Source organism: Oncorhynchus nerka, linkage group LG18 (assembly GCF_034236695.1).
Source record: "Oncorhynchus nerka isolate Pitt River linkage group LG18, Oner_Uvic_2.0, whole genome shotgun sequence".
Lineage (NCBI taxonomy): Eukaryota > Metazoa > Chordata > Actinopteri > Salmoniformes > Salmonidae > Oncorhynchus > Oncorhynchus nerka.
Window position 1 is genome coordinate 33,751,814 of NC_088413.1, and position 15,239 is coordinate 33,767,052.

General features: G+C 43.8%; 1 pseudogene; it reads left to right on the forward strand.

Annotated features, from left to right (window-relative positions):
- Positions 1-773: 773 nt before the first annotated feature.
- Positions 774-13,633, forward strand: LOC135561615 (cytochrome P450 4V2-like; annotated as a pseudogene).
- The last annotated feature ends 1,606 nt before the right edge of the window (positions 13,634-15,239 follow it).

A 15,239-nucleotide genomic window follows, 5' to 3' on the forward strand; every position in this document is an offset into this window, starting at 1 on the left:
TTCACTAGGCTAGTGTTTCACTATAGGCTTACTCCAAGTGTCCTAACAGTGAGCAAAGAAAATACACATTTATGGAAAACTACCTTCTAAACACAATTCATATTTTCTATGACTGATAATTGCATAATTGTCTATTACAACACATTAGTATAGCTTCTGTCTCCAGGCCATCAGACTGTTAAATAGTCACCACTAGCCAGCCTCTGTCCAATACCCCTCCCGGAACTTAGTCACTGTTACTAGTCACTGTTACGGTACTCTACCCTGCACCTTAGAGACCGCTTCCCTATGTATAGTCATAGTCATTGAACACTGGTCACTTTAATAATGTTTACATACCATTTTTACCCACTTCATATGTACAGTATATACTGCATTCTAGTCAAGTCAAGGCTTATCCAATGTAACTACTGCTGTACACACCTTTTCTATTCATATACTGTCTATACACACACACACCATCAAATACATACAGTATATATTCATTTTCCGGACTCTGACATTTCTTAATTTCTTTCTTTACATTTTGGGGATTTGTTTGTATTGTTAGGTATTATTGCACTGTTGGAGCTAGAAACATAAGCAATTTGCTGCACCTGTGATAACCTCTGTAAAATATGAGCACGTGACCAATACATTTGTATAAAGTACGTAACCAATACATTTGTATAAAGTACGTGACCAATACATTTGATTTGACTTAAGTAACATTTTCAGTACACCTCTGAGCATAATGGCATGGAGAAAGTTACTACACTCGGTTGGTGGTGCCCATGGCGATGTGGAACCTCTGGTGGAAGGCGGGCACCCTCTCCCTCTGCAGGGGCCAGTTGAAGAGGCAATGTGGGCGCAGCATTACCCCTGCTCAGGAGCAGACAGCGGGACAGTCCTGCACATCCTGCAGGAAGACCAGCACCACCGCTGTCCTCAATGCCATGGTGCAGGGTGTGGTGGGCCATGAACCTGGGGGGAAACAGGGAGGAGAATGGTGGGAGGTGAGGGGAGGGAAAGGAAATGGGAGGAAGGGGTTTTAAGGGAGAGGAGGGGAAAGGGGAGAAATGTGGAAAGACAGAAGAGGACATTTGTCAGAGTGCAAGTAGAAGAGGCTCTAAGTACAGAAGCAGAACAGGAATTACATTTCAGATCTCAAATCATATACATGTAATTGACACTTTTATCTAGAGAGATGTGCAATCAAATCAATCAAAAGGGTGAAACGTCATCAGTGATAGAATAAAATAATACAATAACAGTTAAAAAAAAAAAACTTTATTGTATTATTTTTTTCTATCACTGTTCAGAATAATTCAGAATAATTGCATTTTACAATTATGTCATTTTGCAGACACTTTTGAATTATTATTTAATTTTTTTTACGAATAAATTGTTATCCAGACGCTAAGACAATTTTAAGTAGGTAATTTCAGTTGTTTTGTACACTTACTTGAAAGTTAGAATTTTGTTTAATAGAATATGGTTCAACAAAAATCTATCTTTGCATTTGTCTCATGACATCTAGTGTTGATTTGAAGGCATTCTTGTTTTTTGGAGCGTCTGTTCCCCCCCCCCCCCCCCCCATCTGTATGCTATTCAGAATGTTTTCAGTAAAGTTGGGTTCTGACATTAGTCTCTACTTCAAAACTTTGTGAAAAAATAATCAAACTTAAATCCTAAATCATGTCCCTCAAGCAGGTCGCAAAAAGGGGCGGTAAGGGTAGCCTAGTGGTTAGAGCATTGGACTAGTAACCAAAAGGTTGTAAGTTCAGATCCCTGAGCTGACAAGGTACAAAATCTGTCGTTCTGCTCCTGAACAGGCAGTTAACCCACTGTTCCTAGGCTGTCATTGAAAATAAGAATTTGTTCTTAACTGACTTGCCTAGTAAAATAAAGGTAAAAAATTTTTTTTTTAAAAGCTAGGTTTTAAACGTGACATTCTCCCATTTTTCTTTTAGGGAGACTTAAGGGAAAGTTGAAAAAACAAAAAAGCCTGACAAAAACTAGCCAGCTCCTGGCCACATCCTTAAAACTGACTTCTAACAAATGGCACAGGAACTACGGGACCCTGAAAGTAAGCCGTTGGCATTTGGGGCACTTAAAACGTTCCTTAACTTGAATAAAAAAAGGGCCAGGAATAACTAAACTTTGCTCAATTAAAGAAAGAGGAAGGAGGCTTACTTCAAGGGTTTGTGGATTAAGAAAGGGAAGGAAAAGGGATAAACTCTGTCCTTTCTCACTCGTGTTGGATTCATATTAGCTACAACCTCATCCACAGGCTAATTTCTACCGAGATACAGCTGCTAGATTAACCTTCTCCCCTGGTTCAATTGATAATGAACACTCCCACTGGGCACAAACGTAATTTTCAAATCTAGTTTTGATTTACAATTGTTTAAGTTGTCAACGTAAAATCAACAAAAACAATTCACCATGTCATTGGTTTTAGGTTCAAATGTGGGTGGAAAAAAAGAAAATCCAAGTAGTTTTCTGTGTTGGTTTGGGTTGCAGGTAGCCTAGTGGTTAGAGTGTTGGACTAATAACCTAAAAGGTTGCAAGATCAAATCCCCAAGCTGACAAGGTAAAAATCTGTCTTTCTGCCCCTGAACAAGGCAGTTAACCCACTGTTCCTAGGCCATCATTAAAAATAGTAATTTGTTCCCAATTGACTTTCCTAGTTAAATAAAGATAAAATTGATTCAATGTCGTCACAGCTTTTTGGTGTTGAAAGGATGTGGAAACAACATTGATTTAACCAGTTTTTGACCAGTGGGCTTTTAGTTACACGATCATGTTTTCAATTCATAAGCAGTCAGTAATTCATCAGTTCTGTATTATACTCTACATGGGGGGGGATTTTTTTACAATGTTTATTTATTAGGATCTCTTTAAGCCCACCAAGGGCTAGTCTTACAAGAGTTCTTTACGCATGTCAGAAATGTTTGGAAATAGCATAGAGCAGGGGCATTCAACTCTTACCTCCCGAGATCCGGAGCCCGATGGTTTTCTGCTTTACCTGATAATTAATTGTGCACACCTGGTGTCCCAGGTCTAAATCAGTCCCTGATATAGAAGGGAACAATGAGTTGTTTGAGGGGTATAGAGTACATCCTAAGAATGAAATGTTCCCTTGTGTGATATCATAAAGTACTTCTAAGAGGTCTGGACCTTAAAACCTTAGCGGCACATATGATGCTTACGCAGCCGAGTTGTTAGTTCAAGCCCAGATCCAAGGCCTTCGTTGGAAGCCAACTCTATTGGTTTTGGGGATTGCCCCTTTACCTGATATACTTTTTCAAGCTTCAATCATAGCTCTCCCCCCTTCATTTGCTACAAAAGTAACACCCCTTTTTTAAGGGCATCTCACTGTGAATTGGCAAGGGGGCCCGCATCCTAAAAACGTTGACGACTGTATTAGTAGCCTGCTATTGTGGCTCACTTCAGGGGTACTCGTAGAGGTAGCCTACCCGATTCTCCCTGAGGAGCATTACATGGTCAGTGGTTGGACATCTTTCCATAATTACACAGAACCTTTTGTCTGCTATTGCTAAAGAATGAGACCCCGAAGCAAATGTACATTTATGAGTCAATATTGGACCACCGCCTAACTAACCAAGATGAATATCGGTGAATTGCTGAGTGGGTCGATCGTTTTGGTCTTACTCCTGACCATATTGGCCGGCGTCTTTACCTGGCAGTTCCTCAGCAGCTCTCTGCACAGATGGACCCAGATGAAGCCTGTATGACCTCCCTACAACTCCTGGGCATGCTCCTGATGAGGTGGCGGATGGTCTCCTGAGGGATCAACTCCTGGACAGTCTGTGGTGCAACGTGGCGTTGGTGAATGGAGCGAGACATGATGTCCCAGATGTGCTCAATTGGATTCAGGTCTGGGGAACGGGCGGTCCATAGCATCAATGCCTTCCTCTTGCAGGAACTGCTGACACACTCCAGCCACATGAGGTCTAGCATTGTCTTGCATTAGGAGGAACCCAGGGCCAACCGCACCAGCATATGGTCACACAAGGGGTCTGAGGATCTCATCTCGGTACTTAATGGCAAAAAGGCTACCTCTAGCGAGCACATGGAGGGCTGTGCGACCCCCCAAAGAAATGCCACCCCACACCATGACTGACCCATGCTGGAGGATGTTGCAGGCAGCAGAACGTTCTCCACGGCGTCTCCAGACTTTCACGTCTGTCACGTGCTCAGTGTGAACCTGCTTTCATCTGTGAAGAGCACAGGGCGCCCGTGGCGAATTTGCCAATCTTGGTGTTCTCTGGCAAATTAAAAACGTCCTGCACGGTGTTGGGCTGTAAGCACAACCCCCACATGTGGACGTCGGGCCCTCATACCACCCTCATGGAGTCTGTTTCTGACCTTTTGAGCAGACACATGCAAATTTGTGGCCTGCTGGAGGTCATTTTGCAGGGCTCTGGCAGTGCTCCTCCTTGCACAAAGGCGGAGGTAGCGGTCCTGCTGCTGGGTTGTTGCCCTCCTATGGCCTCCTCCACTTCTCCTGATGTACTGGCCTGTCTCCTGGTAGCGCCTCCATGCTCTGGACACTACGCTGACAGACACAGCAAACCTTCTTGCCACAGCTCGCATTGATGGTCCATCCTGGATGAGCTGCACTACCTGAGCCACTTGTATGGGTTGTAGACTCCGTCTCATCCTACCACTAGAGTGAAAGCACCGCCAGCATTCAAAAGTGACCAAAACATCAGCCAGGAAGCATAGGAACTGAGAAGTGGTCTGTGGTCCCCACCTGCAGAACCACTTCTTTATTGGGGGTGTCTTGCTAATTGCCTATAATTTCCACCTGTTGTCTATTACATTTGCACAACAGCATGTGACATTTCTTGTCAATCAGTGTTGCTTCCTAAGGGGACAGTTTGATTTCACAGAAGTGTGATTGACTTGGAGTTACATTGTGTTGTTTAAGTGTTCCCTTTATTTTTTTGAGCACTGTATATATATATTTTTTTTGTATTTTGTGGAGGGTGTGCTTTTATCAATTTAGCGTTGGGGAACCATGAAGACTTAAATTATGCCATCCGTAATATCTTTAGGAAATACTTTGTAGCAGTAAAGAAAGACAAGAAATCAATTCATTCAAGAGATACGTGAATACAATATCCAATTTGAACGGTGAATCACGTTAATCTGTTTCTCCCAAATGTCCTAGAAATGAGGCTGTTCTCATTAACACAATATATTGTCTGCATTGTTGCTGCATGGAGACTCGCAGCACGGCAACCTCTTCACACCTTGTGTGACTGTTCAATATTTTGGAGGGCCCCCACTTTAAAGAGGCAATCTGCAGTTCATACGACAACAAAGCGGTCAAGCTGCCACTGTTTTGGTAAAAAGCTGATGGGGCTGGACAATGTAACCACTCAACTTTATAGACATAGCTATGGATACAAGGACTGACCATCCATGATATCAAAATAATAGTTTTAACCATGTTTTGGTTTATAACCGTCTGTGAATAAAACGTTGCTGTGTTATGACAGGCAGTTATCATCTAAGTGTATGCACATGTGTGTTTATACCTGTCTGTGTATGTCTGCGTGTTTTACATTTTTATTTGACAATTTAGTCCTTTAGCAGATGCTCTTATCCAGGGCGACCATCACGCCCTGACCATAGAGAGCCTTTTTATTCTCTATTTTGGTTAGGTCGGGGTGTGACTAGGGTGGGTAATCTAGGTTGTTTTACTTCTATGTTGGCCTGGTATGGTTCCCAATCAGAGGCAGCTGTTTATCGTTGTCTCTGATTGGGGATCATATTTAGGCAGCCATTTCCCCACTGTGTTTTGTGGGGTCTTGTTTATGTGTAGTTGCCTGTGAGCACGCCATATCTTCACGTGTCGGTGGCTCTTTATTGTTTTTTTTGTGCGGTTCACTTCTAATTAAATGTCGAACCAATTTCACTCTGCGCTTTGGTCCGAATGTTATTACGACGACCGTGACGGCGACTTACAATAGAGAGTGCATACTTTTTCATCATGTGTACTACATGTGCTTGCATGACAGTACAAAATACTATCCCTTGATGAACATCCATGTTTACCTCTTTCCCCCTCCCTACTGGTTAATCATTCATAACTAGCGGCTGGAAAAACAGAGAGAAGTGGGGAACAGTTAAGGATTTAAGTCCACCTGATATGAGGTGAAGCCAGCAGGTCTCAGACATTCATTCGGAGGTTGTTTAGGCCACGTACTACCCAGAGATGGTATAGTTTTGGGGGCTTACACTTTGGGGCTGCTGGGGGTGAGTCTCTTTGTTTCAATGCTGACCTACACCAGCTACTCAGCAGTTTTCTGTATAAATGGAGGGAGATGAAGCCCATACCAGAGATTGAAAGCACATACCCCCTTATAGGGAACGCATTGCAGTTCAAAGCCAACTCCGGAATTGAGCGAGGAGAGGAGAGGAGATGTGAGGAGAAGGGAAGGGAAGAGAGAGGAGAGGGCAGTAGTTTAGGGAGGAGAGCTTCAAACATTCATTCAGTCTACAAGGTCTAATGCCCTGTCAATCTACAGATAATCAGACGCTTGAACTAGTGAATGACTTCAGAGTTCTCTCTCTTTGGTTTCAGATTTCTTCCATCAAGTCATCGGCTACACAGAGCAGTTCAGGGACTCACCACTGTCGAAGATTTGGATCGGACCAGTACCCTTCCTCGCTCTGTTCCATGCAGAAACCATTGAGATAGGCTCATTAATCAAAGAATCAACTTGATGCATAACACCTGTGTGTTTGAATATGCTAAAACATACAAGTTGGTGTCACACTTGTTTCGAAACCTCAACACCACATCGGTTCACTGCAGAGATGGAAATCTACTCTCCATAAATAAGGTCGTAATAAACCACATCCTGCTAGCCTGACAATCAATATATGGTAACTGCTATCAAAACCCATTCTGGCCTGCTGCTTTGGGTGCAAGCGTGCCAAAGCAAACCCGACTGTATCGGATACTAGAGGAAGAGTCAAATTTTCCATAAAATCGTAATTTACTAAAGCAAAGAAAATTCACTTTGCTTGAACATTTTTTTTTAATGTAGCTGGGGTTTTGAGTTTGTATGTATTTGCTGTTAACTGTTAACTATAATATTGACCTGACTAATAGGATTTCAATTTATTTTTGTAAATGTATTTATTAATTTATTTTATGTAACTAGGCAAGTCAGTTAAGAACAAATTCTTATTTACAATGACGCCCTAGGAACAGTGGGTTAACTGCCTTGTTCAGGGGCAGAACAAAGATAAAATATATTTGTTATATATGCGTGGATAAAACAATTCTGTTTAATATTTTTAACATTTCATTATGTTTGGAGGAAAACTGGGGAGGCTTGCAAGCCGAAGAACACCATCCTAAATGTGAAGCACGGGGGTGGCAGCATCATGTTGTGGGGGTGTTTTGCTGCAGGAGGGACTGGTGTACTTCACAAAATAGATGGCATCATGAGGCTGGAAAATTATGTGGATATATTGAAGCAACATCTCAAGACATCAGTCAGGAAGTTAAAGCTTGGTCGCAAAGCATACTTCCAAAGTTGTGGCAAAATGGCTTAAGAACAACAAAGTCAAGGTATTGGAGTGGCCATCACAAAGCCCTGACCTCAATCCTATTGAACATTTGGGGGCAGAACTGAAAAGCGTGTGTGAGCAAGGAAGCCTACAAACCTGACTCAGTTACACCAGCTCTGTCAGAAGGAATGGGCCAAAATTCACCTAACTTGTTGTGGGAAGCTTGTGGAAACGTTTGACCCAAGTAAAACAATTTAAAGGCAATGCTTTCAAATACTAATTGAGTGTATATAAACTTCTGACCCACTGGGAATGTGATGAAAGAAATAAAGCTGAAAGAAATAATTCTCTCTACTATTATTCTGACATTTCACATTCTCAAAATAAAGTGGTGATCCTAACTGACCTAAGACAGGGACTTATTTACCAGGATTAAATGTCAGGAATTGTGAAAAACTGAGTTTAAATGTATTTGGCTAATGTGTATGTAAACTTCCGACTTCAACTGTATATGTAGAGAGAGAGAGATTTTACGTGTTCATTTGGGGCCCTTCTACATTAGTAAAACAAATTCATTTTTTTTCATGTTTCTATTATAATGCATGCAGTAGAGGGTTAAAAGTGTTTTTTTATTTTTTTTATTTAAACAGTGATGAAAGAGAGCAGAGATAGGTAATTGGGAGAGACAGTCAGAAAGGGTGGTTGCTGGGATTGAACACTGGTCTCCGGTGTGGGAAGTCTAATTAGAGGAGCTGCTAGACAACGGGCCTCTGCAGGAGGCACTTGGTAATTATAACCCTCTAGTTTACCGTCGCTATTCCTGCTTCTATCTTGTTTTCTCTGCCTGGGGCCTTTTGGTTCTCTTCAATGCTGACTCTCGTTCAAATCCTTCTCCTTCTCGGGTTAGAGTGAGTTCAAACCCAGTCACCCCAAAGTGGTTCTGTGGCATATCAAAATGGTTTGCTGTACAGCAGTAGTTCCCAGTAGTTCCCAATCCCCCCCCCCCCCCCCCCCCTTATAGGGTCGGTAAGGGAATTGTGAGGGTCCCAATTTCTGTCCCGCCATTCGCCACATAACTTTCATAATGGGGTGTAACATGCATTCTTGTACCCCAGTGCTCAGATGAGTCCGACCGGCCAATAAACACAGAGGATCTGAAGAAGCTGCGCCACCTGGAGTGTGTCATCAAAGAGTCCCTGCTCCTGTTCCCCTCCGTCACCTTCTTCGCCCGCAGCATCTGTGAAGACTGCCACATCAGTGAGTGACATGAATGACACATTCTTAACCATTCAAGTTTATTTCAGTCTGTCCTTCATTTTCAAACTGATTTAAATGGACAGGATTAGGTATACACTGTATTTAATTTATACTAATTCTTGTACATGTTCACATTGGGTGGCCTCCCAGCTAACAACAAACATTCGCACAATTTTAAAGAATGTTCCTTTACGTAACATTTTACATTTTCATAGGATTGTCACAGTGAGGACTGTTTCTAAGATACCATTCCATTAATGTCAGCTTTAATATTGCTTTGGCTTCTTTTTTTGGTATTTTACCCACTTTTTCTCCCCAATTTCAATCTTGTCACATCGCTGCAACTCCCCAACAGGCTCGGGAGGCAAAGGTCAAGTCACGCATCCTCCGAAACATGACCCGCCAAACCACGCTTTCTAACACTTGCCCACTTAACACAGAAGCCAGCATCACCAATGTATTAGAGGAAACACTGTTCACCTGACGACCGAGGTCAGCCTGCAAGCGCCCAGCCCATCACAAGGAGTCACTAGAGCACGATAAGCACCCCCCGGCCAAACCCTCCCCTAACCCGGACGACGCTGGACCAATTGTGCACCGCCCTATGGGACTCCCGATCACGGCTGGTTGTGATAAAGCCCGGGATCGAACCTGGGTCTGTAGTGATGTCTCTAGCCGTCTGAACCTGGGTCTGTAGTGATGTGCCTTAGACCGTTGCGCCACTTGGGAGGCCTCAGATTGTGGCTTCTATCAATGTAATTGTCTGCATCATTTCCATATCGCCATTTTTAAAACAAGCCATAGAAAGTTGGTTGCCATTTCAGTTTAATTTGCCAGAAAAGACAGAACAAACATTACAACATATATTATGATTAAACTCAAATATACTATTTGATTAAATAGTAATTGTGGAGTTGTCACACATGCAGCTCACAAAAATATATGGAAATGTCTGCTCTATCCAAAATTACAAACAACTATTTGCAGCATTACCACAAAAAAAATGGAAGAGGCAAGTGGAAGGGGGAGAAAGTAATGAACTTGTCTGCCGGCCCTGAATTAAAGACCAACATTCTTTAATGAAAATTGTGATACATAAAAAGGTATGCCAGTTTAATTTAAGGACCAAAAAATGGACAGATGTGCCATATAGATTGCAAAATAGTTTGGAAGAGATTCTTGATGTACCGATTCCATGGCACATGGTTTATGAACTGATACACAAAATGATGCCAGAATCAAAACTTAGCGTTTGAACAAAATTCTTGAAACCAATAGATTGTTATACATTATATATGGGGGACACAACCATCCCAGCTCTGCAGATTTTGCTGCGAAGAGACAGAATCATCTGATAATTTGTTTTGGTACTGTCCACATGAAGCTTGTTTTTGGTCACAGGTTAAGAAATGGCTGAAGAACTGCAGCATTTACCAGGAACTAACTCTGAAAATAGGACTGCTGGGTGATCTGAAAAGTCATAGTCAATCGATTAAAAATATAATAATACTCGTAGCAAAAATGTTTATCTTTCATTTACATTCTGTAGAAACTATGAGAATAGAAAGGTTGAACTTTTGTGAAACATCACAGCACAGTTGAACAAAACTGGATGGTCTTCAGAGATAGATGGTAGGGGTTGAGTGGAGCTGAAGGATGGGACTAAAAACAAACCAAATATAACTAAGTATACTGTGTCCATGAAATGGATATAGTATGTAGAAGCCTAAGTGTTGTTGTCCATTAGTTTACTACAATTAGGGGAGGGGTGGTAGGGTTAGGGGAGGGGGTGGTAGGGAGGGGTGGTAGGGTTAGGGGAGGGGTGGTAGGGTTAGGGGAGGGGTGGTAGGGTTAGGGGAGGGGTGGTAGGGAGGGGTGGTAGGGTTAGGGGAGGGGTGGTAGGGAGGGAGGGGTGGTAGGGTTAGGGAGGGGTGGTAGGGTTAGGGGAGGGGTGGTAGGGAGGGGTGGTAGGGTTAGGGGAGGGGTGGTAGGGTTAGGGGAGGGGTGGTAGGGGAGGGGTGGTAGGGTTAGGGGAGGGGTGGTAGGGTTAGGGGAGGGGTGGTAGGGTTAGGGGATGGTAGGGTTAGGGGAGGGGTGGTAGGGTTAGGGGAGGGGTGGTAGGGAGGGGTGGTAGGGTTAGGGAGGGGTGGTAGGGAGGGGTGGTAGGGTTAGGGGAGGGGTGGTAGGGTTAGGGAGGGGTGGTAGGGAGGGGTGGTAGGGTTAGGGGGAGGGGTGGTAGGGTTAGGGGAGGGGTGGTAGGGAGGGTGGTAGGGTTAGGGGAGGGTGGTAGGGTTAGGGGAGGGGTGGTAGGGTTAGGGGGAGGGGTGGTAGGGAGGGGTGGTAGGGTTAGGGGAGGGGTGGTAGGGTTAGGGGAGGGGTGGTAGGGAGGGGTGGTAGGGTTAGGGGAGGGGTGGTAGGGTTAGGGGGAGGGGTGGTAGGGAGGGGTGGTAGGGTTAGGGGAGGGGTGGTAGGGAGGGGTGGTAGGGTTAGGGGAGGGGTGGTAGGGTTAGGGGAGGGGTGGTAGGGAGGGGTGGTAGGGTTAGGGGAGGGGTGGTAGGGAGGGGTGGTAGGGTTAGGGGAGGGGTGGTAGGGTTAGGGGAGGGGTGGTAGGGTTAGGGGAGGGGTGGTAGGGAGGGGTGGTAGGGTTAGGGGAGGGTGGTAGGGTTAGGGGAGGGGTGGTAGGGAGGGGTGGTAGGGTTAGGGAGGGGTGGTAGGGAGGGGTGGTAGGGTTAGGGGAGGGGTGGTAGGGAGGGGTGGTAGGGTTAGGGGAGGGGTGGTAGGGTTAGGGGAGGGGTGGTAGGGTTAGGGGAGGGGTGGTAGGGAGGGGTGGTAGGGTTAGGGGAGGGGTGGTAGGGGGGGGTAGGGTTAGGGGAGGGTTAGGGGGGAGGGGTGGTAGGGTTAGGGGAAAATAGTGAAGGAAAAACAAAGGAAAAATATGTCAAAATATAACTTTACACAGAACGTGGTTACCATGTTCTCAGAATATTCAATATTAACGTTCATATTCTATATTCTGAGAACATGGTAACCACGTTCTGGGTATGTTTGGTGTGATGCTGATAGAATATTCTCATAACAATCAGGAAACTGGACACATGAATGTTCTTGAAATGTGTCTAGAACATGAATATCTTATATTCTGAGAACATGGTAACCATGTTTGGTGTGACGTTGATAGAATATTCTCCTAACTATCAGAAAACTGAACACATTAATGTTCTTGCAACAATCCCACGAAACACGTCTAGAACATTAATACCTTATATTCTGAGAACATGGCAACCATGTTCTGTGTATGTTTGGTGTGATGTTGATGGAATATTCTCTTAACCCTCAGGAAACTGGACTGGAATATTAATATCATAGGCTATATTCTGAGAACATGCTAACCACATTCTGGGTAAATTCTGCTTGACGTTAAAATCATTTCTTCCTACCTCTAAGGCAAAAAACATTCTAGATAGGTTAGAGTTCAAGTGGGTCTTTGTGGTTCGGCAATAAAAAAGGAAAGGAAGGGTGCTCAACAACAACGAATAAAATCACGAGAATGGCTGACCAAGAAAATGACAAAATGACTAATTCGAGCTAATAAGGAGTTGGAACACTCACCAAGAAAAGGCAGAGTGATTCATTTTTGCTCACTATAATCCACTGTACATGTGACTGATGTTTAGGCATCAAGCTAACGTCTTCCTCAAATTAGTCCTTTTGAACGTTTTTCTTGGTAAGCCATCCACATGCTAAATAGGTTCTCAGGAGGTTTTTGCCAACACACAAAGAATGTTCCTGTAGCTAACGGCAAAATGGACACTCAAACATCAGGGAAAAATAACAGGTAACACTACAAAAAAAATGTTTTATTTCCCTAGAATTGTTAGCTGGTCTGTGCCATATTGAAGATGAACCTACAGTGTATCCAGCACCCATTTCCATTTCAGTCATCTCGTTTTGCTATTTTTTGGTTGTTATTTGTGTTCATTAGTTCATTTATCCACTTATACATTTTGTGGACCTAATAGCCTAGCTTGTGTTTCACTGTTGTACCTGTAGACGGGTTCAAGGTTCCCAAAGGTGCCAACGCCATCATCATGCCCTACTCCCTCCACCGTGACCCGCGCCACTTCCCCCAGCCAGAGGTTTTCCTGCCCGGAGAGCTTCCTGCCGGAAAACTGCGTCGGGAGACAACCTTACGCCTTTGTTCCCTTCCCTGCTGGACTCCGCGATCGCATTGGTCAGAATAGGAGACATTTAATATATTCAATACAATAGTACAACATTTTTGAAAATTGGTAAATCAACATCATTCCATTTGAGATTAATGACACAAGATTTGTCACCTTTGGCGGCAATTTTCAACTTGAAGCCAAAATAAAAGATTTTAAAATAAAACAAGAATTGGGTTGTACAATGTCACAGGTATTGATCAATGTTTTATCAGCTTGAAAGTGGACTGTCCACTACAGTGGGCCTGTCCAACGAAGATGCTTACAAGCTATCACTACCTTAATGATAGTGACAAACTAAAGTTTAACTTCAGACAACAACAAAAAACAAGACATAATTAAAACAAAATGGAGGATTAAAAGTGTGTATCCTCACATGCTCTTGTTACACCCGTGCCCCCAGGTCAGCGCTTTGCCGTGATGGAGGAGAAGGTGATCCTGGCATCCATCTTGCGCTACTTCAACGCGGAGGTTGTGTCAGAAGCGGGAAGACCTCCGTCCACTAAGGGAGCTCATCCTTCGCCCCGAGATTTGGCATCTGGATCAAACTGGAGTAGAGGAATCAGCATCAACACTCACAGGCTGCGTCCCAAATGACATCTCATTTCCCCTGAAGGGCACTTCACTACTTCCTACGAATCTAAAAGCATTGGATTAATGGAGACGTGGGCTAGAGGGGAGTTTCTACCATGTTTTTTTTACACAAGTAATTTCCTTTTCAATCAGTGAAGGAAAGTGAACAAGTGCACACTTTGAGAGGAAGGAGAGATAATTGGGACATAGCCATAGAGATGTACTAGAGAGCTCATATCTTTGCATATCTACCCCGATGTGTAAGTAATACATTTCTTCTTCTTTGACTTTAGCAAGTGTATTGGCAACAAATGTTCAGCCAAAGTTCCCAAATAATATAGACAGAACTTCAGCCTCTTCCAGGCTAATCAGTCTCCTATGGGGGCTCTAGATCTTTCTTTGATGACAAATTGGTTATTAGTGACTAATTGGGTTACCCGTAAAGCAAGGTGGTGAGCCAATCAGAAAATGCATGTTGCCACCTGATCTATAGTCAGTTTTGCATTGCCCCCCAGCTAGATCCTAGATCTAGAAAAAGCCTTGAAATGAAGACCTCTCACAGTGACAGGGTTATAATAAATGTATACGCTCTGAAGATTGCGATGAAATAAAAATGAAAACATCTCACCGACATCAAACGACCTGTGTCCTGACATATTCGTGTCCGACAACACAAGTGTCCTTGTTGGGACTCTCAGTTATTGGAAGCTATTATCGTTTCTCGAGAAGACGGTACGTTCAGTATGTTATTATCTGAGAACATATTGAAATAGTACTGATAATGGAGGCTGTGGTTGTCAGGTTCATTGTTGCATGTGATGTGGTGAAAAGGGACCTACTGTTTATTCTCCACAAGGGGGTGATAGTGGTCCCCTTTTCCCTCCTGTTATTGACAGGGAGTGTGTATGTGTGCCCACGCATGTCAGTGACAGTCTCACGATGTGTGTTAGTGTGCATGTCAGTGGTTGTTTGTGTGCAAGTGTGTGTGCGTGTGTCCACATCAGTGGCTGTGTGGTGCATGTATTGTCTGTATGCTACATTTGTTGGGGGTATGTTCACTCTATGAATGGGTGAGCACTCAAGGACAAGACACTGCCGCCGCCTGCCCTGCAATCTGCACGACCACAACGAACCACATCGTCAGAACAACAGAAGAAGAAATAAAAAACACCCCACAGGGCTGCCAAATCTGAATGAGAGAACTTTGATGTGGCAACCCTCCCATCTTTTTTCAGACTCCTCCTTTGCCTCTACCTCTCTCTCCATCTCCCTCTGCCTCCCTCTCACTCTTAGCTCCCTCTCCCCTCCAGCTCCAGAATCTCAGATGCCGTATTCACAAACTGTCTCGGAAGTGGTGATCTAGGATCCTGTTTAGTCTTTTGCTCATTATGAATACGTTTAGCTGATCCTAGAACGAACCTGATCCTAGATCAGCACTCCTACTCTGAGACACCCAGAGCTCCGATCAATGCAATCGACCTTGTGTGGCGCTCCCCCAAACAATAGCTTTCAAAGACAGGGAGCGAGCGGCAAGGGAGAAAGCCTAACCACTATCTGCAAAGGCTGTTGTTAAATTCCCCAAAGAGGATGTGTCCAAAATACAAATAAGAAATAGTGCTGGATAGCAGGGAGGGAAGAGAGGAAAGT